We start from the raw sequence: 22,901 nt of genomic DNA, 5'->3' as shown, positions 1-22,901 counted from the left end.
GGTCCCTTCCTATTCTGAGTTTCTTTGGTTTTATCATTCCAGGTGTTCCAAGTAATTTCATAAGTTTATGTTTTTCATACTTCCCTACTACCAGAGCCCAGTGTTTCCATGGTTTACTTTTTCTGCTTTAATGTTTGAGATTTTAACAGTCTTCGGTGACTTTTGAACATTTGGAATGTTTTAAAAATATTTCAGAAGTTTATTTTAATTTCGATTTATGTTGATTGATTTTCAGAAGAAAGCTGCTGTAATATAAAAGTTTAAAATGAGTATATCTGTAAATTTTGGAAAGTTTCAGTGAAATTTTATGCATTTTGAAGTTATATAATTGTATTTAGGGAGGTCTACAGCCTCCAGAATCTTTACGTTTACATACACGGACACATACACACACGCATGTGTGGATGCACAAACATGATTATATACTTTGTCATTTACACTTAGTCCAATATTTTATAATCTGCATTGCCAACTATAGTCAGCCCTCCATATCTGTGGGTTCTGCATCCATGTATTCAACTAATCTTAGATTGAAAATATTCAAACAAAAAATTGCTTCTGTTCTGAACATGTATAGGCTTTTTTGGATCATTATTCTCTAGACAATACAGTATAACAGCTATTTACATAGCATTTACATTGTATTAAGTATTACAAATAATCTGGAGATGATTTAAAGTATACAGTAGGATGTGTGTAGGTTGTATGCAAATACTACGCTATTTAATGTAAGAGACTTGAGCATCCATAGATTTTAGTCTCCAAGGGGTGTCTTGGAACCAAACGCCCATGCATACTGAGGGACAACTGTATTTACATTACATACCATTCTGAGTTTTTCTTCTTGCTTTACCATTACTTCTGTGTCATTTATTCATTTAAAAATTTGTATTGAGTGGCTACTGTGTCAGGTGCTGTGCCACTTGCTGAAGATACAGTATTGAACAAGACAGACAGGGTGGAGCTGCCAGAAGGGAGCTTATATTTCAGACCAGGAAGAGAGTCAACGAGCGTACATACATATTTCAGTTTCGAGAAGTGCCATGAGTGAAGAGGTGGAGACAAACTGGGGAAAGAGTGATCAGGCAAAGTCTGTCCCAGGAGGTGACATTTCAGCCCAGACCTGAATCATGACAAGAAGCCAGTCATGTGAAGGTAGGGGAAAGTGATTTTTAGGAAGAGGGACAAATGCAAAGATCTTGGAACTCTTGTGGTTGTTAGGAGAAATGACGGGTTACCATGCTCTGTAAAAATAGGCATTTATGTTTGCAAAAGGACCATTCTGTACAGTAGTGTAATGCCTTTGGATTTTTCTAATAAGGTATTGTTTCTCAACATGGAAGTGTTTGAGCAGAGCCTAGATATCTCTCTGAGGTTTTCTCTAGGAAGAGGTGGGTGGGAACCAGTTACTTTGAACAAAGACTACATCAGGATGAACTGGGTGATTTATAAAAATACTACTGCCTGGATCCCACTCCTGGACAGTTAAATCAGTCATTGGAGGTGGGGCTTGGGTTCAGTATGTTAATCCCCCTTCCCTTTATAGATGCAGCCAGGACTGGGAAGCTCTCTTCTATATATTTCCAACTCTAGGATTAAATGACTCCATATGAATAGTGTAATCATTAGTGTTTAGTAAGAAAAGCTGGGAAGTTATGAGCTAATACATCATTGCACAGTCGTTTAAAATTCCTCTTTTCTGGCCGGGCGAGGTGGCTCATGCATGTAATCCTAGCACTCTGGGAGGCTGAGGCGGGTGAATTGCTCGAGGTCAGGAGTTCGAGACCAGCCTGAACAAGAGCGAGACCCTGTCTCTACTAAAAATAGAAAGAAATTAGCTGGCCAACTAAAATATATATGTAGAAAAAATTAGCCGGGCATGGTGGCGCATGCCTGTAGTCCCAGCTACTCGGGAGGCTGAGGCAGGAGGATCAGCTTAAGCCCAGGAGTTTGAGGTTGCTGTGAGCTAGGCTGACGCCATGGCACTCACTGTAGCCCGGGCAACAGAGTGAGACTCTGTCTCAAAAAAAAAAAAAAAAAAAAAATTCTTCTTTTCTATTTTTGGGAAATGAAGACACTGTAAAGCTTTTCAGAGAATCAGTGAACATCATGCAAAACTTAACTGCATTAGGCAGAGGTATATGTTAAATTAGAATGCAATTTACTTTCTATTCTTTAAAAAAATTTTTTCTTAGAGATGGGGTCTTGCTATCTCAAATTCCTGGCCTCAAGTGATTCTCCTACCTCAGCCTAACAAGTAGCTGGGATTACAGGCGAAAGCTACCATGCCCAACTAATTTTCTATTCTTGAGGGTTGTCTGAAGTTTCTTTTAAAACATATGTCTCTTTTGTTAGGTCTATTTTGTTTTCATTATTCTGTTTGCAGCTGTTTATGCCAACTTTACAAGTTTGTAAATAGAATATGAGAAAAGAATTGCTTTGAGGAATTGATCTTTAACTTCTGGGTGATTTTCAGTTGTTCTTTTGCTCATACATATTTAGTGTTTTCCAACATTATTTTAAGGAGAAAAAGCACTGCTCTAAAATGTAATATTTAACTGCTGTGTTTCTATCTTTAAATTTAGAATCAAAAATAAGAAACCTGTTTACATTTATGGGAACAATGACAATATGTGTACAATAACAGTAGCAATTTCCTTAGAAATGTTTTGTTGCACAGTTTGGCGTGGGTCTGTAATAGAAGGTTTGGAATGATGGGTCTTTGTTTTTTCTCTTGCATACTGCAAACTAATGTGGAATCAAATGCCACAACTGAAGAGCCCTTAGTCATCAATTTTTGAAATTGAAAGAGGTTTATATTATAACATGGATGGGCCTTGTTGATAAGCCTCCCAGATTGCTATTTTCTAGACAGTTGTAGGAGATTTTTTGAAGTTGACCCCGGGTAAGGTTACTAGGTGGAAACAGGATGAGTTTAATCTTGTACATGACTTCTTTTGTTCAGCTGGAGATACTGTTATCTTATAGATTATCTCTTTGGCACTCACTACCATTTTTTCCTCTCTTAAGTCACAGACTGGCTTTTTTTTCTGTTAAGGATGGTGTGCTCAGAACCTAATTTAAGCTCAAAATCTCAAGAAAATATAATTAGAAAGGAAAATCAGCCATTGGAGAGAGAGGAAAAAAAGAAATAATATAATATACTCCAAACCACTTATAAGTAGCTTTTGAACTATTGGCTCCTTAGATTATTTTTTTAATTGATATAGGTTCTTAATTAATGTTGATAATTAAAAACTAACTATGGTTTAATGATCTAGTTCTAGTGGTCTGAACAGCAAGAAATGCTTTTTGTCAGTATTTTAAAATAATTTAGAACCAGAAACTTTTCTCTAGAGCATTCTCAAGTCTTTTACCCTTAATCACTGTAGTTATTTCCAGCTATGTTTATAATCAATTGCTTTTTTTTCATTGTAGCAAAATAAATAATATATTTTTACAAATTGGGCCAGATGAGGTGGCTCACGCCTATAATCCTAGCACTTTGGAGGCCAAGGCAGGAGGATTACTTAAGGTCAGGAGTTTGAGACCAGCCTGAGCAAGAGTGAGACTCCGTCTCTACTAAAAATAGAAAAATTAGCCAGATGTGGTGGTGCGCACCTGTAGTCCCAGCTACTCGGGAGGCTGAGGCTAGAGGATCACTTGAGCCCAGGAGTTTCAAATTGCAGTGAGCTGTGATGATGCCACTGCACTGTAGCCAGGGCAACAGAGCAAGACTCTGTCTCAAAATAAAAATTAAAAAATATATATATTTTCATAAATCTCATTGAGGTGCTTGGGATAATACAAGCTATTATTTACTAAAATTTAGACCAGGGTCTCAAAATAATAATTACATTTTTAGATACTGGTCACAGTAAGTCTTTTTAGAAAAAAACAGTGAAAAAAGCTGTAGGCCAATGAGATTTTAGTCATTATTGGTCAATTCCAAGTGAAAAAATGTTAAGATGCATTTAAATTTGTGATGCCAGTGTGATTCAGAAATTTGGAAAATGGATACCAAAGTAAATGCTGTGAGCAGATGAGTCATTGCATAAAGATGAATAATGGTTCATTCATTCATTCCTGTAATAATGATACAGGAAGTGCCTCCTATGTGTTAGTGACAGATTCGGGTGTTGAGAATACAGCAGAGAACAGACCCGACAGAGAGCTCCATGCTCATGGAGCTTCCATTCTATGGGGGAAGGGAGACAATGAACAAAATGAATAAGTAAAATAGATAAGATGTTAATGGTCCTAAGTGCTATGGAAGAAAAATAAAACTGGGAACAGGAAAGATGGCGTGTGAAGTGGGAGGAGGTTATTGTTTTCAATGGGGTGGTCAGAGAAAACCTCCTTGGGAAGGCACTCGGAGGTGGCCGTGTGGCTGGGGGCACTCAGCCAGGGGGTGAGTTGCAGACGAGACCTGACAGGGCATGGGAGTCACCTTATGCAGCAGCTTTTAGGTTGTTATCAGGACTTTGGCCTTTGCTTTGAATGAGGTGGGAAACTGAGCAAAAAAGTCTCAATGTTCTGCGTACATTCTACAGAAATTCCTTCCTTGGTTATTTTCCTCTTTCCACAGTCATTGGAAAAATAAATTTCTGTACTAATTCCCTATTAATGGGTCTATTTAGGTATAAAGAACTTCATAATCACATAAAAGTTAAAACTTTTATGTAAAAGGCTCAGATGAAATATTACCTAAGTAGGAAGTAATTGCTTTTTATCACTTTACATGACTTCATTTTTAGTATTACGAAAAATGTAGTTGTTTCTCTTCTTTTTTAAAAAATTCACAGTTTAATTTGTGCTCAGACAGTTTCAAACCAGTAATTTTTCCCTTATGTTTATAGCTTAATTATATTTTCAAGCCAAAATATTTGAGGTTTTCTTTCCCTTCATAATTTTAACAATATGGGGAACATATTGTTACTTTTAAATCCAGTGATACTTGTATAAAACTCCTTCTTTAACATTAAAAAATAAGGGTTCTTCAGTGTCTTTTTAAACTGTATACTCTTTTCTTTCTCTTCTTCTTGTATCCCCTCTCTCCATTAACTTTACACTCTAATACCAAGGACTTAATGGATCATTAAAGAATGAATTCTAATCAGGAGAAAATTCCTGAGAATATTTGTTAAATGTCAATGTGGAGGAAATCTTCCTAACCAAGATATACAACTTAGAATCAAAAGGCCAGACTGACACATTTGGTTACAGAAATGAAAAACAACAGCTTGTAAAAAATAATGCAATATGGATGACTTACAAAGTGTTATTATCCCTAATATACAGTCTCTATGAGTTTATTGAAAACCACGATAATACAATAGGAAAAAGGGCAAAGATAAACTAGACAAACAGAGGAGGATTTGCCAATAATAAATGTGCAAAGGTGCTCAATCTTAGTAGTCAGTGAATGTAAATTAAATAATGGTGAGTTTTCACTTTTTTATGCATTAACTTACAAAAATTTTAAATGTTGATGATATACAGTGTTGGAAAGTGTATGGAGATGGAAGTGTGACTTGCCATGACCTTCGAGAATGTGATTTGGCACTATGTGGTAAGATATGAAATGCCAGCTTAAGCAACATAGTGAAACTCTTGTCTACCAAAAATAAAAAATAAAAATAGCCAGGCATGGTGGTTTGTGCCTATAGTCCTAGCTACTTGGGAGGCTGATGGGGGAGGATCGCTTGAGCCTAGGAGTTCCAGACTGCGGTGAGCTGTGATCACACCACACTGTACTTTAGCCTGGGTGACAGAGCAAGACCCCATCTCAAAAAAAAAAAAAAGATACAAAATGCACACAACACTTGGGCCCAAGAATCTCACACAAACCAAACCATAGGTAATTGTATGCCAGGCCCCAAATACCACTCATCAGTGAGAAGCACGGTTTAGCATTTTGTATCCAATCTAGACCCTGTTTGAGCATGGATCATATATGTGTGGAACATAAAAGGAATCAAAATATGCTCATTCTTCTTTGACATACCTTCCTACTCTTCTGTACATTTAAATAAATCATGCTTCTAGACATTTAAATCATATTTTAAAATCTAGATGTAATCCTACACATCCCCACTATCACTTATCTCTTAACCTACTTCCTATGTCTGATTTGAACTTTTGATTAGGGCTCTCAGAGTGTGATTTTCTTTTAAAATCTCCTTTCATTTTGCATTATTTTTCAACTCTTCTTGGTTTTGAAAATGTTTGTGGGCAGTGCTCATTCTCTATTCTGGTGCGTTCAGTAAAGGGGGCTGCTGTTTTATATGGGCTTATCGTTGCCCTTAGAAGCAGTCCTACCATTGCCTACTGGCCACTTAACCAGAAGAAGTTTCACATCATTTGTGAAGGGGCTGTATATGCAAAGAGACCCCTAAAAGCAGAAGGAGCCGAGAAACCAAATAATGAAGCAGAACAATCCAGTTTGTTGGTAAAAGGTGATTTATTGGGGAATTTATGGACAGAAGCATGTCTTGGGCAGCAGTAAGGCAGCTAGATCTCTGCCCTGCTCTGCCCCAGACCCAGGGCCTATATACTGTAGGAAAAGAGTATACATGCTCCAGAGGGACAATTAAAGTCTACCTTCCAGGAAAAGACAAGAATGCTATGTATGTCATAGGCTATAATTTGTGTGATAACATCAAGGCTGTTTTAACCTAGGGGCAGGATTCACTGTTCCTTGTGCTCTTACATGAGGAACAGTAGATAAAGAGACATTCCCCAAATGGGAGTTAATCAGAAGTCTATGTGGCAGATTAGCGTCTAAGATGGAGTTACTTTAGCCTCCACACACATTTACTTTGAGGTTTACAAAAATGCTGTGCTCATTAAAAAACAAAACAAAACAAAAAAAAACCCTCTTTTACATTTTGTGAAAGAGTTAGGTGGTAACTTAGGGCATTTTAAATTTACCATTACCCCTCTTTGCTATGCAAAAGTAAAAGTTGTAGAATGTAAAAACAACTGCATTGCATAAAGGGAAACGATGTAGGAAAAAGTAACTAGAAATGATGGGTAGGTGACATTGTACTCCCAAATTAAAGATTTTTTTTATCCCTGATCCTAAATAAGAAAAATTATATAGGCATTTATTTATTTCACATGTGATTATTGAAAAATTGCTATGTACCAGATAGTGTTCTGTGCTTGGGGTACAAAGTTCCTGCCCTCAGGGGGTTGACAAATGAGTGGGGAGAAAAGCAATAAAAGAATAATAAGCAAAAGGTTAATAAAGCAGGGTAGAGGAATAACAAGACTGGAAGGGAGGCTAGTAGGGGAACACATTATTTAAGAAATGAGGGCCAAGCGTGCCTTTCAAAGGAAGTGACATTTGAGCTGAATCTCAAGTGGTAAGAAGGAGCAATTGGGGAAGAGACTGCAGTGCCCTGGGCTGAAAGTACCAGCAAATGTACAGACCTTGAGGTGGGAATGTGCTGGGTGTTTGTGAAGTGGCATTTTGGGTGCAATGATCCTTTGTAGTGCAGAGCTGTGCTGAGCACCATGGGTCTGTGTGGCTCAGTGTAGCATGGTTAGCACCGTTAGTTGTTGTGATTACAAAAATACTGTCCCACATTCTAGACCCTGCCTCCCTGACCCTCCCCCAAAGGGGACAGTACTGCCCCCAACTGAGAACCTCAAAATACCTCAGTGTGTCTGGCATGGGGGTGGGGGGACATGAGAGAGGAGGATGGAGAGGTGGACAGCACACAGGTCTTTGAGCCCTGGCAAGAATTCTGGATTTTATTTTAAGCATTAACAGGCAGCCGCTGGAATGATGTGATCTGATAAAGATTTTTGAAAGATCACTGGCTATTGCTTGCAGGCAGTGGAAGAGTGAGCCAAGTCAGAAGGCTATTGCAGTAGTTCAGGTAAGAGATGATGATGGCTTTGTACTGGGAGAGAATCTGTTTGGGGGTGAGAAATGGTCTGATTCAGGATGTATGTTGAAGGATTTGCCAATGAATTGGAGGTGCGAGACAAAAGGAAGGGGAGGAAATCAGGATGGCTCCTAGATTTCTTTATAAGGAGCTAAGAAGAATATAAAGAAATCATATGATGAAGAGATATAAAAATGAAGGAATAAAATGATATTTCACATTTCACACATGAAATATTGCATATTTACTTGAATTTGAAAATTCTCATGGATTCCAATTTTGATACTTTCTTTAAAAAAGAATTTTAAAATGAGTCTGTCAAAACATTTATCATTTGGAAAGGATTCATGACTTTGCCAGAAAAACAAGCATCATTCTATAGTTATAATGCTCTATGATGTAATTTACTGGACTTAAGTTGGCTGTGTTTCATGATGCACAGTGAGTATGTATCCATATTTCTTAGTTTCTATTACAAAGCCAAAATGTTAAGTCATTTTCTTCCTATAAAGTCAAACAAACTAGCCACGTATACTCTTTTAACATTCTGTGAAACCAACTTCATCCAGTTACTAAAATGAATATCAGTATTTTTTAAACCAAAGAGTTAAAATAATTATTTATAGGAAGCAGTGTGTGCGCACTTAGATTAGGAACATGGAGTCTGTAGCATAAATATATCCTTGGGCTGGAATTAAAGTAAAAAATGTGACAGTAGAAATAACAGCTCGCTCTCTCTTCTACTGGGGAGCATGGTAAGCCTTTGTTGACTCACTTGCGCTGCGCTGCTAAATCATGCTATGGTCCCCGAGGGCCAGAGAGGCAAGTGTGCTAGTCTGAATAAAAAGCTGCTGTGGTCTTTGTCTGCATTAACAGAAACATTATCCAGAATGTGATGATAATGTTGGCTCATTGCTCCTGGAATATTGTGTTCTAGGTATAATGGTCCAGGGACCAATGGGTAGCAGATATAAGGATACAGAGCTCAACTTCACCTGAAAAAGGACCTTCCTTAGAGACCAAAAGCAGAGTGAAAGTTAGCAGGCCATCTGAGGAGAGAGAGACTTCTCCGTTGGCTAATCATGATGCTTGAGTTAAAAGCCAAAAAGCTATTCAGTAGGAATGTTGAGGAAGTGAGTCAGGCCCTTGATGGATTTTGGAACAGATGATGTTTAAATTGCTTTCAGCACTGTGACTCTGTCTTTCAGTGTGCCTACCTCCTTAATACCTCAGAATTAGAATAAAGTCCTGATGAGGACAGTTGCACCAGTCCTGTGGTTTATTTTGCAATGACTGCTTGGTTTTTAAACTCTGTAGGTGAAATACCATAGTGATGGGAGCAATTCGAGTAAGCCATGCCATGTTTCACCGAGAGCAGAGATTGCAAACTGGTATCCCATGGCCACCATGCAGCCCAGTGATTTAGAAACGTTTGATTTAGGGAGCTTCTTTTTTCAATAGGGAGAATTATATAAAAGTCTGGATTTCAGGACTCTCAAAAAAATCTATAGATTTCACAAAGCCTTGGGCCCACATTTCTGCACTGCATCAGGGCAGGAGCTGAGCAAATCTTTCTCTAGAAAGGGCATGAATCACTAAGTTGCCACAGTGTCCACCATTCTGTCTCGTCCGTATCATCTTACCACTGTCTGCTTCCCTCATTTACATCCTCTGTCACTTACCGTTGACATTTGAGTTTTGACTTCTGATCAAGACGCCGACACTTTCTTGCCCTTCTAGGGAGGAAGAATAAAGAAGCAAGGAAAGGGGAGATGATGAAAGCAGAGGGGCTGGAGGAGGATCGTGGCGTGGCACAGAGAGCCCTGGGCTGTCATTCTCGGTTCTCCTTCTTACATCTCAAAGTCTACATGTTCTTCTAATGCATAGGAATGGTAAACAGGACTGTTTATTTTTGAATGAAATAGTATATACAGGAGCACCTGGCGTATAATCTTGTCCAAAGTACACATTCAGCTCTGATTAGCAGGTGTCCTTCTATGTTCTCCCGTAAAACCCGAGGCAACTATAATTTTCCACTGTTCTGTGATTGTTGCTTGTCATGTCTGTTTTCTCCCCCAGATTCTGTGTCTCATTCAACTTATCACCAAGCACCTAGCATGACATTTTTCTTTTTAGAAGGTAGGGACCATGGCTGCTTCTTTCTTTCTTTTTTTTCCTTTTTTCCTTTTTTGTTAGTGACAGGGTCTTGCTCTGTCACCCAGGCTGAAGTGCAGTGGCGTCATCATAGCTCACTGCTGCCTCCAACTCCTGGGCTCAAGCAATCCACCCACCTCAACCTCCCAAGCAGCTGGTACTATAGGCGTGTGCCATCACGCCTGGCTAAATTTTTTATTTTTGGTAGAGACAGGTCTTGCCATGTGTTAGGCTGGTGTCGATCTCCTGGCCTCAAGTGGTCCTCCTGCCTCAGCCTCCTGAGTGGCTGGGACTACAGGTGTGCACCACCAAATCTGGCTAATTTTTTCTTTTTTGTAGAGATGGGGTCTTACTCTTGCTCAGGCTGGTCTCAAACTCCTGAGCTCAAACGATCCTTCCACCTTGGCCTCCCGGAGTGGTAAGATTACAGGCATGAGCCACAGCACCCGTCTAGAGTTGAACCTTCTTAAGAAATTAAGAAGGCAGGTTTTTTTAAACCTAGATCCTTATTTGGGAGCCTCATTATCAGCTTTGCTTATGGCTCCAGAAATAACTATTAATACCTGGAGCTAAAACACTGTTTTGGTTTAGCACGACTCAGGTTTTCACTGAATATTTAGTATTTTAAAGTTACTTGTTTTGTTAAATTATTTTGCTTTTGTGACCCAAAATATTACTCTCAGATATTTCCTGTAGTAATTTGTTACTCAGATATATAATCTTTTACACAGGAAAAAAAGTGGCAGAAAAAAGAGAACAAGGTGAAGTGTTTTGTGGTGTAGTTCTACTGGAGCACCTGGCCTTATTTTCTGACATATAAAGCCTTTGGCATTTGGTCTCAGCATGTGCAGCCAATGTTACTTTTTGTTACTGTATTATAATAATACTTAGTTGTATTAATTTGATTAAGTGGCCTCTTTTGTATGTTTCTTAGCAGCATGGCTGTAGAAAGTGCTCCAAACTTTATCAGAAGACCTGGGCTTTAATTCAGACTCCCTATTTACTGGCCAGGAGACTACAGCCAAATATATACACTTTAAAAATAGCTACTTTGTGTTCACTGCCTACCACATACTGGGTATTGTGTTAAATATTTAATATGACATATTGCATGTGCCTAAATAGCCTATGAAATGGATCTTTTTATTATTTCCATTGATATATGAGAAAATTGAGGCATAGATAAATTAATTTATCTAGTGATGGAGCTAAAATTTGTGTAATGCAGCATGAATTCAAAACTTGTACTGAATTTTTAACAATAATAATAATGTCAACAACAACAATGATAATACTGTAAGGGCAGAAGTGATAGCTTGGATTTACATGGTGCTAGTTGTGTTAAGCAGTTCCTCAAGTGTCTTACGTATATTTACCCATTCAGACTCACTAAGTGGTACATTTTTAGTTCATAGAGTTATGAATATTAAATATGAATATGTATGTGTGCATTTATATATATTTACAGATGATCCCTGACTTAATTGTTCAACTTAAGATTTTTCAACTTTACGATGGTGCAAAAGCAATATAGTAGAAACCATACTTTGAGTGCCCATGTAACCATTCTGTTTCTCACTTTCAGTACAGTATTTAACAAATTACATGAGATATTCAACACTTTATTATAAAATAGGCTTTGCGTTAAATGATTTTGCCCAACTGTAGAGCATGTTTAAGGTAGGCTAGGCTAAGCTATGATATTTGATAGATTAGGTATATTAAATGTACTTTTGACTTAATGATATTTTCAGCTTACGATGGGTTTATCTGGACATAAACCCACAATAAATTGAGGAGCAATCTGTGTATATGTGTGTGTATATGTACCATGGAAATTGTAAATTAACTCTAAATTATTTAGTTAGTATTATTGTATGTTCTGACGTAAGAATGAAAAATTTTGTAATTCTGATTAATTCATATCCTTTGAAGTGACCAGGAAAGTAGAGTTTGCATACAGAAAAGCTCTATATATATTAACTTCATAAAATAATATGACAGTAAAAGTTTGCCTTTCTTTATAAGTTTATAGGTAAATTTTAATTTTCTTTAAAAATTTTTACAAGGTAGAATTTACTCATGCTATTATTTAGCGACTGTTTTATGACTTTATTATTTGGGGGGCTAATTATCTGTTTTGTGCCCCAGTCTTTGTGGTTGCTATGGTGACTGCTTTAAAAACTTTGTTACCTTTGCTGCTGAATAGGTTTCAGTGTATCAACCCTGTGTAGAAGGCCAGATTTCTTATGTGGACTTACTCTGTTTCTGTAAATTTGTGTTTGTTACTATCTGTGAAAATTTTCTTTTCTTTTTTTTTTTTTTGAGACAGAGTCTCGCTCTGTTGCCTGGGCTAGCGTGAGTGCTGTGGCATCAGCCTAGCTCAACCTCAAACAGCAACCTCAAACTCCTGGGCTTAAGCGATCCTACTGCCTCAGCCTTCCCGAGTAGCTGGGACTACAGACATGCGCCACCATGCCCAGCTAATTTTTTTTTCTTATGTATATATTTTTAGTTGGTGAGCTAATTTCTTTCTATTTTTAGTAGAGATGGGGTCTCACTCTTGCTCAGGCTGGTCTCGAACTCCTGACCTCAAACGATCCACCCGCCTCGGCCTCCCAGAAAATTTTCAAGACAGTGGTTTTATGGCCTTTCCTCTACTTTTTTTTTTTTTTTTTTTTGAGACAGGGTCTCGCTCTGTTGTCTAGGCTAGAGTGCAGTGGCTTACTGCAACCTCAAACTCTTGGACTCAAGTAGCCTCCTCTTCAGCCTCCTGAGTAGCTGGGACTACAGGCATATAGCACCACACCCAGCCAATTTTTAAAAATTTCTTTGTAGAGACAAGGTCTTGCTGTGTTGCCCAGACTGGTCTCAAACTCCTGGGCTCAAACAATCCTCCTGCCCCGGCCTTCCACAGTGCTGGGATTATAGGTGTGAGCCACTGCACCTGGCTTCCTCCGTTTTATATGTGTGTGTGTGTGTGCAGTATGATGGAAAAGTCAAAAGCCCTTAAGTTAAATCAGTTTAATCCATATTCCTAAACTAGATGATAAGCTGCTTTAGACCCATTCCTTATCCCTTACTTACAGTCAAGGCTCAGTAAATACTTACTGATTGACTGTCAAATTCAGGGTAACTTTTATACTAGCATATGGTGGGCACAGAGCTTTTAAAAAATACTGGTAGCAGAAAACTTGTTGGCATGTGTCCATTTTCAGAGTTTTCTAGAGGGTCTTATACCAATAACAAGAAAGTGGAACCATCTGTCTATACCTAGGAAGGATCTCAGCTGTTCTCAGTTCGGTTGCTACCGTCTTTGTAGTGGATTCCCTTGCTGTGCTGTAATTAAGTCAGCCGGCAGGAGTCCCTGTCTTGAGGGGGCCTTCTCCCTGCTGGAGAAGTACCACTGCCTTTGTGTCACATGCCATGTTATTGTGGAGTGGATAATTTTTTTTCCTGCATGGGTCTTGATTTAACAGCAGGGTCCTCTGGGCTTCTTCCAAAAAGCATGGTGTTTCCCTGAAAATAAATAGCAGATGAATTCTTTCCCGAGATTATGAAAAACTATTAGATAAAAGCTTTTCTTTTTCTCATGTTCAAAACAACGCGGAATGTTCATAATTATGCTCCCAATGACTTGCTTGTTCACTGGCTTCCTTTGCTTTGGCAAAGATAGGGTTTTTTCCCATGGCAGCAAAATTTTATAAAAATGTAATATTTTAGAAAATATCTAAAAGTCAAGAATACAACATCTTGTGCTTACTTGGGCAGCACATATACTAAAATTGGATTGATACAGAAAAGAGTAGCATGGCCCTTGTGCAAATATGTGAAGCGTTCCATATTTTTATGTTGGTCCAAGGGTGTAAAGTTTCAGTTAGGAGGAATAAGTTTTTGAGATCTATGACTATAGTTAATAATAAGGTAATGTATATTTCAAAATTGCTAGGATTAGCTTTTAATATTAGCACCACACAAAAAAGTGTGTGAGGTGATGAACATATTAATTACCTTGATTAATCATTCTATAATGTTACATATATCAAAACATCACATTGTACCCTGTAAATATTATCAATTAAAAATAAAATAAAACAACAAAAAAGAATACAATATTTTTATAAGCCTCTTAACTCTCTTACTGTGGTCTAATAAAAGAAAGGCTCTAAATGAGACCATTATAATTGGATTTGAATATTCTTTCTTTCTTTCTTTCTTTCTGTCTTTCTCTCTCTCTTTCTATCTCTTTCTTTCTCTCTTTCTTTCTTTCTCTCTCTCTCTCTTTCTTTCTTTCTTTCTCTCTCTCTTTCTCTCTCTTTCTTTCTTTCTTTCTCTCTCTCTCTCTCTCTCTCTCTCTCCTCTCTTTCTCTCTTTCTCTCTCTTTCTTTCTTTCTTTCTTTCTTTCTTTCTTTCTTTCTTTCTTTCTTTCTTTCTTTCTTTCTTTCTTTCTTTCTTTCTTTCTTTCTTTCTTTCTTTCTTTCTTTCTTTCTTTTCTTTCTTTCTTTTCTTTCGTTTCTTTCTTTCTTTTCTTTCGTTTCTTTTTCCTTTATAGAGACAGGGTCTCGCTCTGTTGCTCAGGCTGGAACTCCTGGACTCAAGCAATCTTCCCACCTCAGCCTTCTGAGGAGCTGAATTGCAGGCATGTGCTATCATGCCTAGCTAGTTTTAAAATTTTTTGTTGAGATGAGGTCTTGCTATGTTGCCCAGGTTGGTCTTAAACTCCTGGCCTCAAGGGATCCTCCCACCTTGGCTTCTCAAAGTGCTGGATGACATGAGCCACTATGTCTGGCCAGATTTGAATAACCTTTATTCTTCCTTTCTCTTCTCATTTTCAAAGAAGCTTGTGTTCCCTCCTCCATCCAAACCTCCCTCTGCATATTCGTTCCCTGCACCCACCCTCCTGCTCTCCTCCAAATATTCTACTTGTCTGTCTGGTACCCTTCTCCACGGTAGGCATAACTTCCCTGCATCTTAATCTCTTCCTGGAATATTCTTTCCATCTCTTCAACTTAGTTTATTTGGCTTCCCCTGAGTCCTGTGTAGAAGATAGTGCTTATTCTCTCCCACATGCCACAAATCTAAGAATCTGGAAAAAATGGTATATTCTTTTTTTTTTCCTTTCCCTATTGCAATCTCTAAACTGTTATTTCTCTATCATTGCCTCTGCTTTGCCTCTACTTTTGCTGAGCATCCTTGCTTCTAGTCTATTCTGACTGAATAATTCAGCGAGAAAGAATATATTCTAGGAAAAAGCTAAGATAGCAATCACAAGTGGGCAGTTTCATCAGCAAATATTTTTCTGGTATGGTGATTTTACTTCTTTATGAAAACTTATAGCTGCATTCGTAAGCTCTTGCCTCTGACTACATGGCTGAGTACAAAGAAACTCCAAGAATGATAATATAAGGTTTGTATATTTAATTTACGGGTAGAAATAATATTATCCCATTGGCACAATGCATTATTTCATCATGAGCTGTTTGGTAAATCAAGTCAAAATGGTCCTTGGTTTTCCAAAAAGCCATTTAATGGCACTTTAATTTCTTGCTGGAAATCTTCCCAGGCCTGACCTTTTGAAGTCAGTTTTTGTTCTGAGGATGTATTATTAGGAGCAGCATGTGATTAGAAATGTAAATTGTGAAAAATGCTGGAATTTACTTGGGGTCTCAAGTGTTACTGGCCTGTACACCCAGGAAATAGAAGTCTACTGCCCTCTTTTTAAAAACATCTGTGCTTATTGAATAGGTAAAACATGGCATACCATGATATTTTACATTTTAAAATTATTAATGAGGTTGAAAACCTTTTTCACATTGTGTAACAATTTAAAATTCCTCTTCTGTCCGATTGTTTTTTGGGGGTGTGTCCTTTGCCTTCTTGTCAAACTGCATGTCAGTGTCTCCACTGAAAGAAGTGCCGTAGTGTGAGAGGATTTTTTTATTTTCTAGGCAGACTGTTTATTTGGTTATAGATTTGTAAGAAGTACATCTACAAACAAAAAGCAAAATGTTGGGTTTTAGTTTCTTTGGATGAATAAAATGTTACTCATATTTCCTCATTCTCACAGTGTTTGTGTTACATGCTTAAGTGTGGAACAACAACAACAAAAAGACAATAACTACATCAAGAACATGTTATATACCAGAGGAAATGTGACAAATTCTGTGATTGGAAACTCAAAATTTTCCAGTGTCATTGAAATCTTCTGTAGAACGTACATGTTTGCATGACCCAGAAAGGAAAAAACATATGAAGGCTTTACGATAGTTACAATATAATTCTGTAAAAACATCTCGAATTCAATCATCTGTTAAGCTCTTGAGGGGATAAAAGTTCAGAACCGTGGTTTTCTGCTTTGCCTGTATCTCTTTGGCCGAGTGGTTACCTTTTCTGAGCCCTTGGCTTTCCTTCTGTGAACATAAGGTGCTCCATCTGCTGTTGTAAAGAGACGATTTATAATTCAAACAAGACAGCGTTTCAGTGTTATACTCCCTGTTTTATAAGATACCAACTTAAAATTAAGAAAATGAAATTATTCAAGGCCTTGTTTTCTGGTTTATAGTTTATTCAGGATTTATATTTCTGATTTTTTTTGTCCTGTTGTCTGCCTTTGACCAATTTGTTGTGTTTTTGTTATTAAGCTAAAAGTGTATGGCAAAATATGGCAAAACCAACATTCTGTATTTCTAATGCCCAATGAGAATTGTTTTAGAGGCTCCTCCTTTGGACACACTTTTTGAATAGCACTTACCATGGTATTCTATACACAGTAGTTTTCTAACCTTTTTTTATTTCCCATTTTTTTGTCAGTTTTTTTTTTTTTTTTTTTTTGAGACAGAGTCTCGCTCTGTTGCCCAGGCTAGAGTGCCGTGGCATCAGCCTAGCTCACAGCAACCTCAAACTCCTGGGCTCAAGCAATCCTCCTGCCTCAGCCTCCCCAGTAGCTGGGACTGCAGGCATGCGCCACCATGCCGGGCTAATTTTTTCTATATATATTTTTAGTTGGCCAGATCATTTTTTTCTATTTTTAGTAGAGATGGGGTCTCGATCTTGCTCAGGCTGGTCTTGAACTCCTGACCTCAAGCAATCCTCCCACCTTGGCCTCCCCGAGTGCTAGGATTACAGGCGTGAGCCACCGCACCCAGCCCTTTGTCAGCTTCTTAAGTGAGTGTCTTATTTGTTTTTGACTCTCCCCAGGGCCTAGCACATGGTAGGTGCTCAACAAGTATTTGTTGAGCATATGAGCTAAAATCACAGTCTATTTTTTAAAAAAGGTATAAATCCCAATGTTTTACATTTTGCTGAACAAACGAGAAGATCATGGATTCCTTTTAAATAGGAAAAGTTATAATGAAAAACGAGTCTCTTCACTTTGTTCTGCACAAGGATCAGCTCTTTTAAAATTTTTTTTAGAAACAGTCTCACTCTGTCACCCAGGCTGGAATGTGGTGGTGCAAATCATAGCTCACTGTGCCCTTGAACTCCTGGACTCAAGCAGTCCTCCCACCTCATCCTTCCGAGTAACTGAGACTACAGGCACATGCCACTGTGCCCAGCTAATATTTAAATTTTTTGTAGAGACAAGGTCTTGCTGTTGCCCAGGCTGGTCTCAAGTGATCCTTTCGCCTTGGCCTCCCAAAGCACTGGGATTGTTAGGCGTGAGCCACAGTGTCCAGCCAGGGTCAGCTCTTTAGGCAGTGTCAGGCAGGAGGAGCTGGGTCTGCTGGAGGCAGGAGTGCCCAGCATAGACTTGGGAGATCACATATTAGGATGCATCAAATAAAATTGTTATTTTCATAGATCAACAATGATAGAATCTTGCATTTCCATATGGTTCAACCTGATATAAATAACTAAATACAGAGGAGATGTGATGTTACAGCTTAAAATCAAGTCCATCTTGAGAACAACAGATATATAGAAAAAGTCAAAGCAAAATGAATTCACTTAAAGTGGGGCTTAACAATTGATAATAAATAGAAAAAAAGGATTGATTGAAACTATTAAAATATGTAAACATATAAAATATATTTATAAAAATAACTCATTCTTCAAATTAAAATGGTTTAATATTATTTATGGCATGATTGTTTTTATATAAAAAAGGCACAGCCTTCATTTCACATCTGGCTCTTAAAATATTTTTATAAAGAGAATCTCAAACCATGTTTGAGGTTTGAGATTATTGTTTCATGAAGCACCCAGAATATAGACAGCCTTTCTTATTTTCTTTTCTTCAACTGTTAACAGTCTAACACTGCCAGATATTTATCTATCAGGGATTTTGGGTGTTATTGGAGCCATCTTTTGTGGACTTCATGAAATCTTGCATGTGGCACAATTTGAGATTTCATTGTACTCTCAATTTGTGTTGCCTCCATGAGGCTTAACTATGGAGACACTGATTCTATGGGCTATTAAATAGTTCTCTCTGCTTAACCCATTCCTCTTATCCTGCTTTATTTTTCTTTGTAACACTTATTACCACCTGATTATATATATATATATATATATATATATATTTTTTGAGACAGAGTCGCGCTCTGTTGCCCGGGCTAGAGTGAGTGCCGTGGCGTCAGCCTAGCTCACAGCAACCTCAAACTCCTGGGCTTAAGTGATCCTCCTGCCTCAGCCTCCCGAGTAGCTGGGACTACAGGCATGCACCACCATGCCCGGCTAATTTTTTCTATATATATTTTTAGTTGGCCGGATCATCTCTCTCTATTTTTAGTAGAGACAGGGGTCTCACTCTTGCTCAGGCTGGTCTCGAACTCCTGACCTCGAGCGATCCACCTGCCTCGGCCTCCCAGAGTGCTAGGATTACAGGCGTGAGCCAACGCGCTCGGCCCTCCTGATTATATTTTTGTTTTTTATCTGTTTCCTCCCATTCTGTTACCAGACCGTCTAGTCTTAATGTCTCCATAACCTTCTTAAAAAACATATTAAACCATGAAATATACCATATTACAGAAGTGCACAAACATGAATGCACAGTTTAACAAATAATATAAAGCTGCTATTCATGTGGCCACCACCCAGGTGCAGGAAATGGAATATTACAAGCACCCCAGACTCTGTGCCCTCTCTGTTGAAGCTCTCCCTGGCCCAGGCAACTATTGGGCATAATTTTGTCATAATAATTTTCCCGATTTTCTTTTATGGTTTTACCACATATAATCTAGTTTTTGTCTGTTTTGAACTTTACATGAATGGAATAATGTATATTTTCTTTCATGCTTTACTTCTTTTGTTTAACATTTTTTGTGAGATTCTCTAGGTCATTGCATGCAGCAGTAGTTATTTCATTACTGTATAGTATTCCTTTGTATAATTGTACCACAATTCATCCGTTTTTTTGGTTGATGGACTTTGGATTGCTTTTGTTGTGTGGACTATTATGAACAGTGGTGTTATGAACATTTTTACATAATCTGGTGAACATATTTATGAATTTCTATGAGTGAAATCATGGTGGTATAGATCATGGCTATCTTCAGCCTTACTGTGTTTTCCAAAGTGATCATACCGATTTATATACCTATCAGCAGCACATGAGAATTCTCTAATTCTCACCATCATTGGATATTGTCAGATTTTAAAGTTTTGCTGATCTGGTGGATGTATAATGGTGTCCTATTGTAGTTATAATTTGCATTTCCCTGCTTACTAATAAGGTTGAGCAACTTTTCATACATTTATTTAGATTTCCTAATTTATGAAACGCCTATTTAAGTCTTTAGCCAATTCAAATATTAGGTTACATGTCTTTGTTTAATGGTCAATAAAAGTTCTTTAGATTTATTCTGGACCCTAGTCATTTATCATTTGTGTGTTGCAAGTATCTTCTTCTACACAGTTCAATCTTTTTGTGCCATCCTTTGATAAAATTCCTACTTTTAATGTAGTTAATATATTAGACTTACTAATTTTCCCTTTGTTCATGTATTTTTGTGTGTTTTTTTTGTTGTTGTTTGAGACAGGGCCTTGCTCTGTTGCCTGGGCTGGGGTACAGTGGTTTCATCATAGCTTATTGCAACCTCTAACTCCGGGGTTCAAGCAGTCCTCCTGCCTCAGCCTGCCAAGTAGCTGGGACTACAGGTGTGTGCCACTATGCCCAGCTAATTTTCTTATTTTTTTTTTTGTAGAGATGGGGTCTTGCTCTTGCTAGTCTGGTCTCTAACTCCTAGCCTCAAGCGATCCTCCTGCCTTGGCCTCCCAAAATGCTAGAATTATAGACATGATATTTTTCTGCTTTCTTTAAGAAATTCTTCCCTACCCTCTTGTACATAATCTTTAAGACATTCTTACCTGAGGGTAGGGAAGAAAGAAAGGGAAAAAAGACAAAAATTGTCTTTCATAATTAGTTCTTTGATCCTTCATAATTTTACATGTAAATAGATTGTTGTGACCATTTTTGAATCCACAGTGGTCGAATTGCATATATAGAGGCTTGAGTTCATACATTATTCTTCCCAAGGTGAATATTAGCACATCACAATAGGACAGTGGCTTTTTTGCTAGCAAAATAATAAGACTTCTCCTTTCTCATTCATGAAAAATGTTTTTGCTTAAGTTGTAATGAGTGTACAAAAGGGTATAAATCCATACTGGGTGTGAATGCCAAAGATTATGGTTTAAACCAGCAAGATATACCTTCTTAGACATAAGAAACATTTTGTCAAATAGCCTCTGACTTCATCTGTGCTAAATGAAGAATCACCAGGACTTGTTATATAGTGAAGCTATTTCACTTACAGTAACAACACTTGGTAATTGCTTTCATTAATCCAGGCAGGTTAATATACTATCTATTATACATGCATAACAATGTCAAAAAATCCATTACCTGCTGAAATCTTTCATATAGCAAGTTAAGCCCGTTTCCCGCATAAAGATTAAGATTCAAATATTAATCCAAACTACTCAGAATCACTTTCTCTCCCTCACTTTTCTAATAACCCCGTCAGAGAGCAAAACTGCATTATCAGTCACCGCAGAGCGCAGAGCTCCGCTCTTTTATATTCAACTATGAAATCATCCATTTATAATACTTTAGTGGACAGATACCAATGGCATTAGTATGGGTGGGGGCAAGTGCCATTGTGTCTTATCTGGGAAAGTGTTGGCTTTTTCCTGATGGTTGAATAACATACTTAGGCATAGAAACCGGAGTTTTTTGAAAGCAATATTCTTTAATTTTTGTCAATGTTATAATCAATACCATTATGCATATATTATCTCTGCATATTTTAGCACTTTGTGTTGAACTACATGTTGTGGTCTTTGCTTCTGATAAGGGACAGAGTGAGGGAGTAGGAGGAAGTAAAAGACCCATAATGTTAAGTACATCCATGCAGTGCCCACAGCTGCACAACACTGACATCATGAGGAAAGCTCTCTGACACAAGATAATGATGTAGATGTGACAAAACATGGTAGAGGAAAAGCCACAGAAAGATACAAAGTAGGAGGGATGAAAAAGTTCAGGCCTGTAATCCAAGCACTCTGGGAGGCCAAGGTGGGAGGGATCACTTGAGGCCAGGAGTTCCAGACCAGCGTGAGCAAGAGTGAGACCCCGTCTCTACAAAAAAGCCAGAAAAAATTAGCGGGCTTGTAGTCCCAGCTACTTGGAAGGCTGAGGCAGGAGGATTGCTTAAGCCCAGGAGTTTGAGGTTGCTGTGAGCTATGATGACACTACTGGACTCCAGCCTAGGAGACAGAGTGAGACTCTGCTCAAAAAAAAAAAAAAAAAAAAAAAAGGTTCATCTTTGCTATCAAAATCCTATGTTCGGCCGGGCGCGGTGGCTCACGCCTGTAATCCTAGCACTCTGGGAGGCCGAGGCGGGAGGATTGTTTGAGCTCAGGAGTTCGAGACCAGCCTGAGCAAGAGTGAGACCCTGTCTCTACTAAAAATAGAAAGAAATTATATGGACAGCTAAAAATATGTATGGAAAAAATTAGCTGGGCATGGTGGCACATGCCTGTAGTCCCAGCTACTCGGGGGGCTGAGGCAGGAGGATTGCTCGAGCCCAGGAGTTTGAGGTTGCTGTGAGCTAGGCTGACGCCACGGCACTCACTCTAGCCCGGGCAACAGAGTGAGACTCTGTCTCAAAAAAAAAAAAAAAAAAAAATCCTATGTTCATGTTCCCAAATCCTGTTTCTTCTCTCTTTTGATTTAGGATTTGTTGAGTATCAATGAAGTCATCAGGTACTATGTTAAGCCCAGTTAGTCCACAGGAGATCCTGAAAATCTTTAATTAGCTGCTGGTCTTGGAAGAAAGAAGGAAGGGGGAGATGGTAAAATAATTATAATACTTTATTGTAATACATATGTGCAGAATCCATTTGCAACAGAGAGCCAGTAACTTTACACAGAGATAGCAGTTTTCAAGCTGAATCTTAGATTGAATTCAAGTTGATTGAATTTGATGATCAGTTAGATTTGAAGGGCTAGGGAGAGGAAGTTTTTTGTTGTTGAAGTCTAGAATGAATATTATTTCTATAAATGCAGGGTTTTAAGGAAAAAGGCTTAGAATAAAGTGCCAAAAGATAGATTTCTGTTGTCTGTATATTTATATATCATGGCAATATATTTATAGGTACAAACATTCATTCTTGTACATAAATTAGTAATATAATATTTATCTTTACGCAGTCCGAATTGTCAGCTTTGGTCATAGGGAATTGGGAGCCATCTTCTTCAGTGGATGTTTGGGTGGAATGCTTTCAAAGAAGTTTTCTCCTGTTTTTTGTTCATTTTGTCTTGTTTTTTTTTAGTTACAAGATCTTGATTAGATCTCTCTGCTTGTCTCATACCTTCCTGATCAATTGATGGCCAGGAAATTTGAT

General features: G+C 38.0%; 1 protein-coding gene and 1 pseudogene across 2 annotated transcripts in view; both read left to right on the top strand.

Moving 5' to 3' along the window:
* The window catches only part of BICD1 (BICD cargo adaptor 1), a 218,603-nt gene that overhangs the window by 8,049 nt on the left and 187,653 nt on the right, over positions 1–22,901 (top strand). The window lies entirely within an intron of this gene.
* Positions 13,808–13,901, top strand: LOC123640882 (annotated as a pseudogene).

Source organism: Lemur catta, chromosome 6, assembly GCF_020740605.2.
Source record: "Lemur catta isolate mLemCat1 chromosome 6, mLemCat1.pri, whole genome shotgun sequence".
NCBI lineage: Eukaryota > Metazoa > Chordata > Mammalia > Primates > Lemuridae > Lemur > Lemur catta.
Note: the sequence above shows the minus strand (reverse complement) of the source record. Positions and strands in the feature narration are given on the sequence as shown.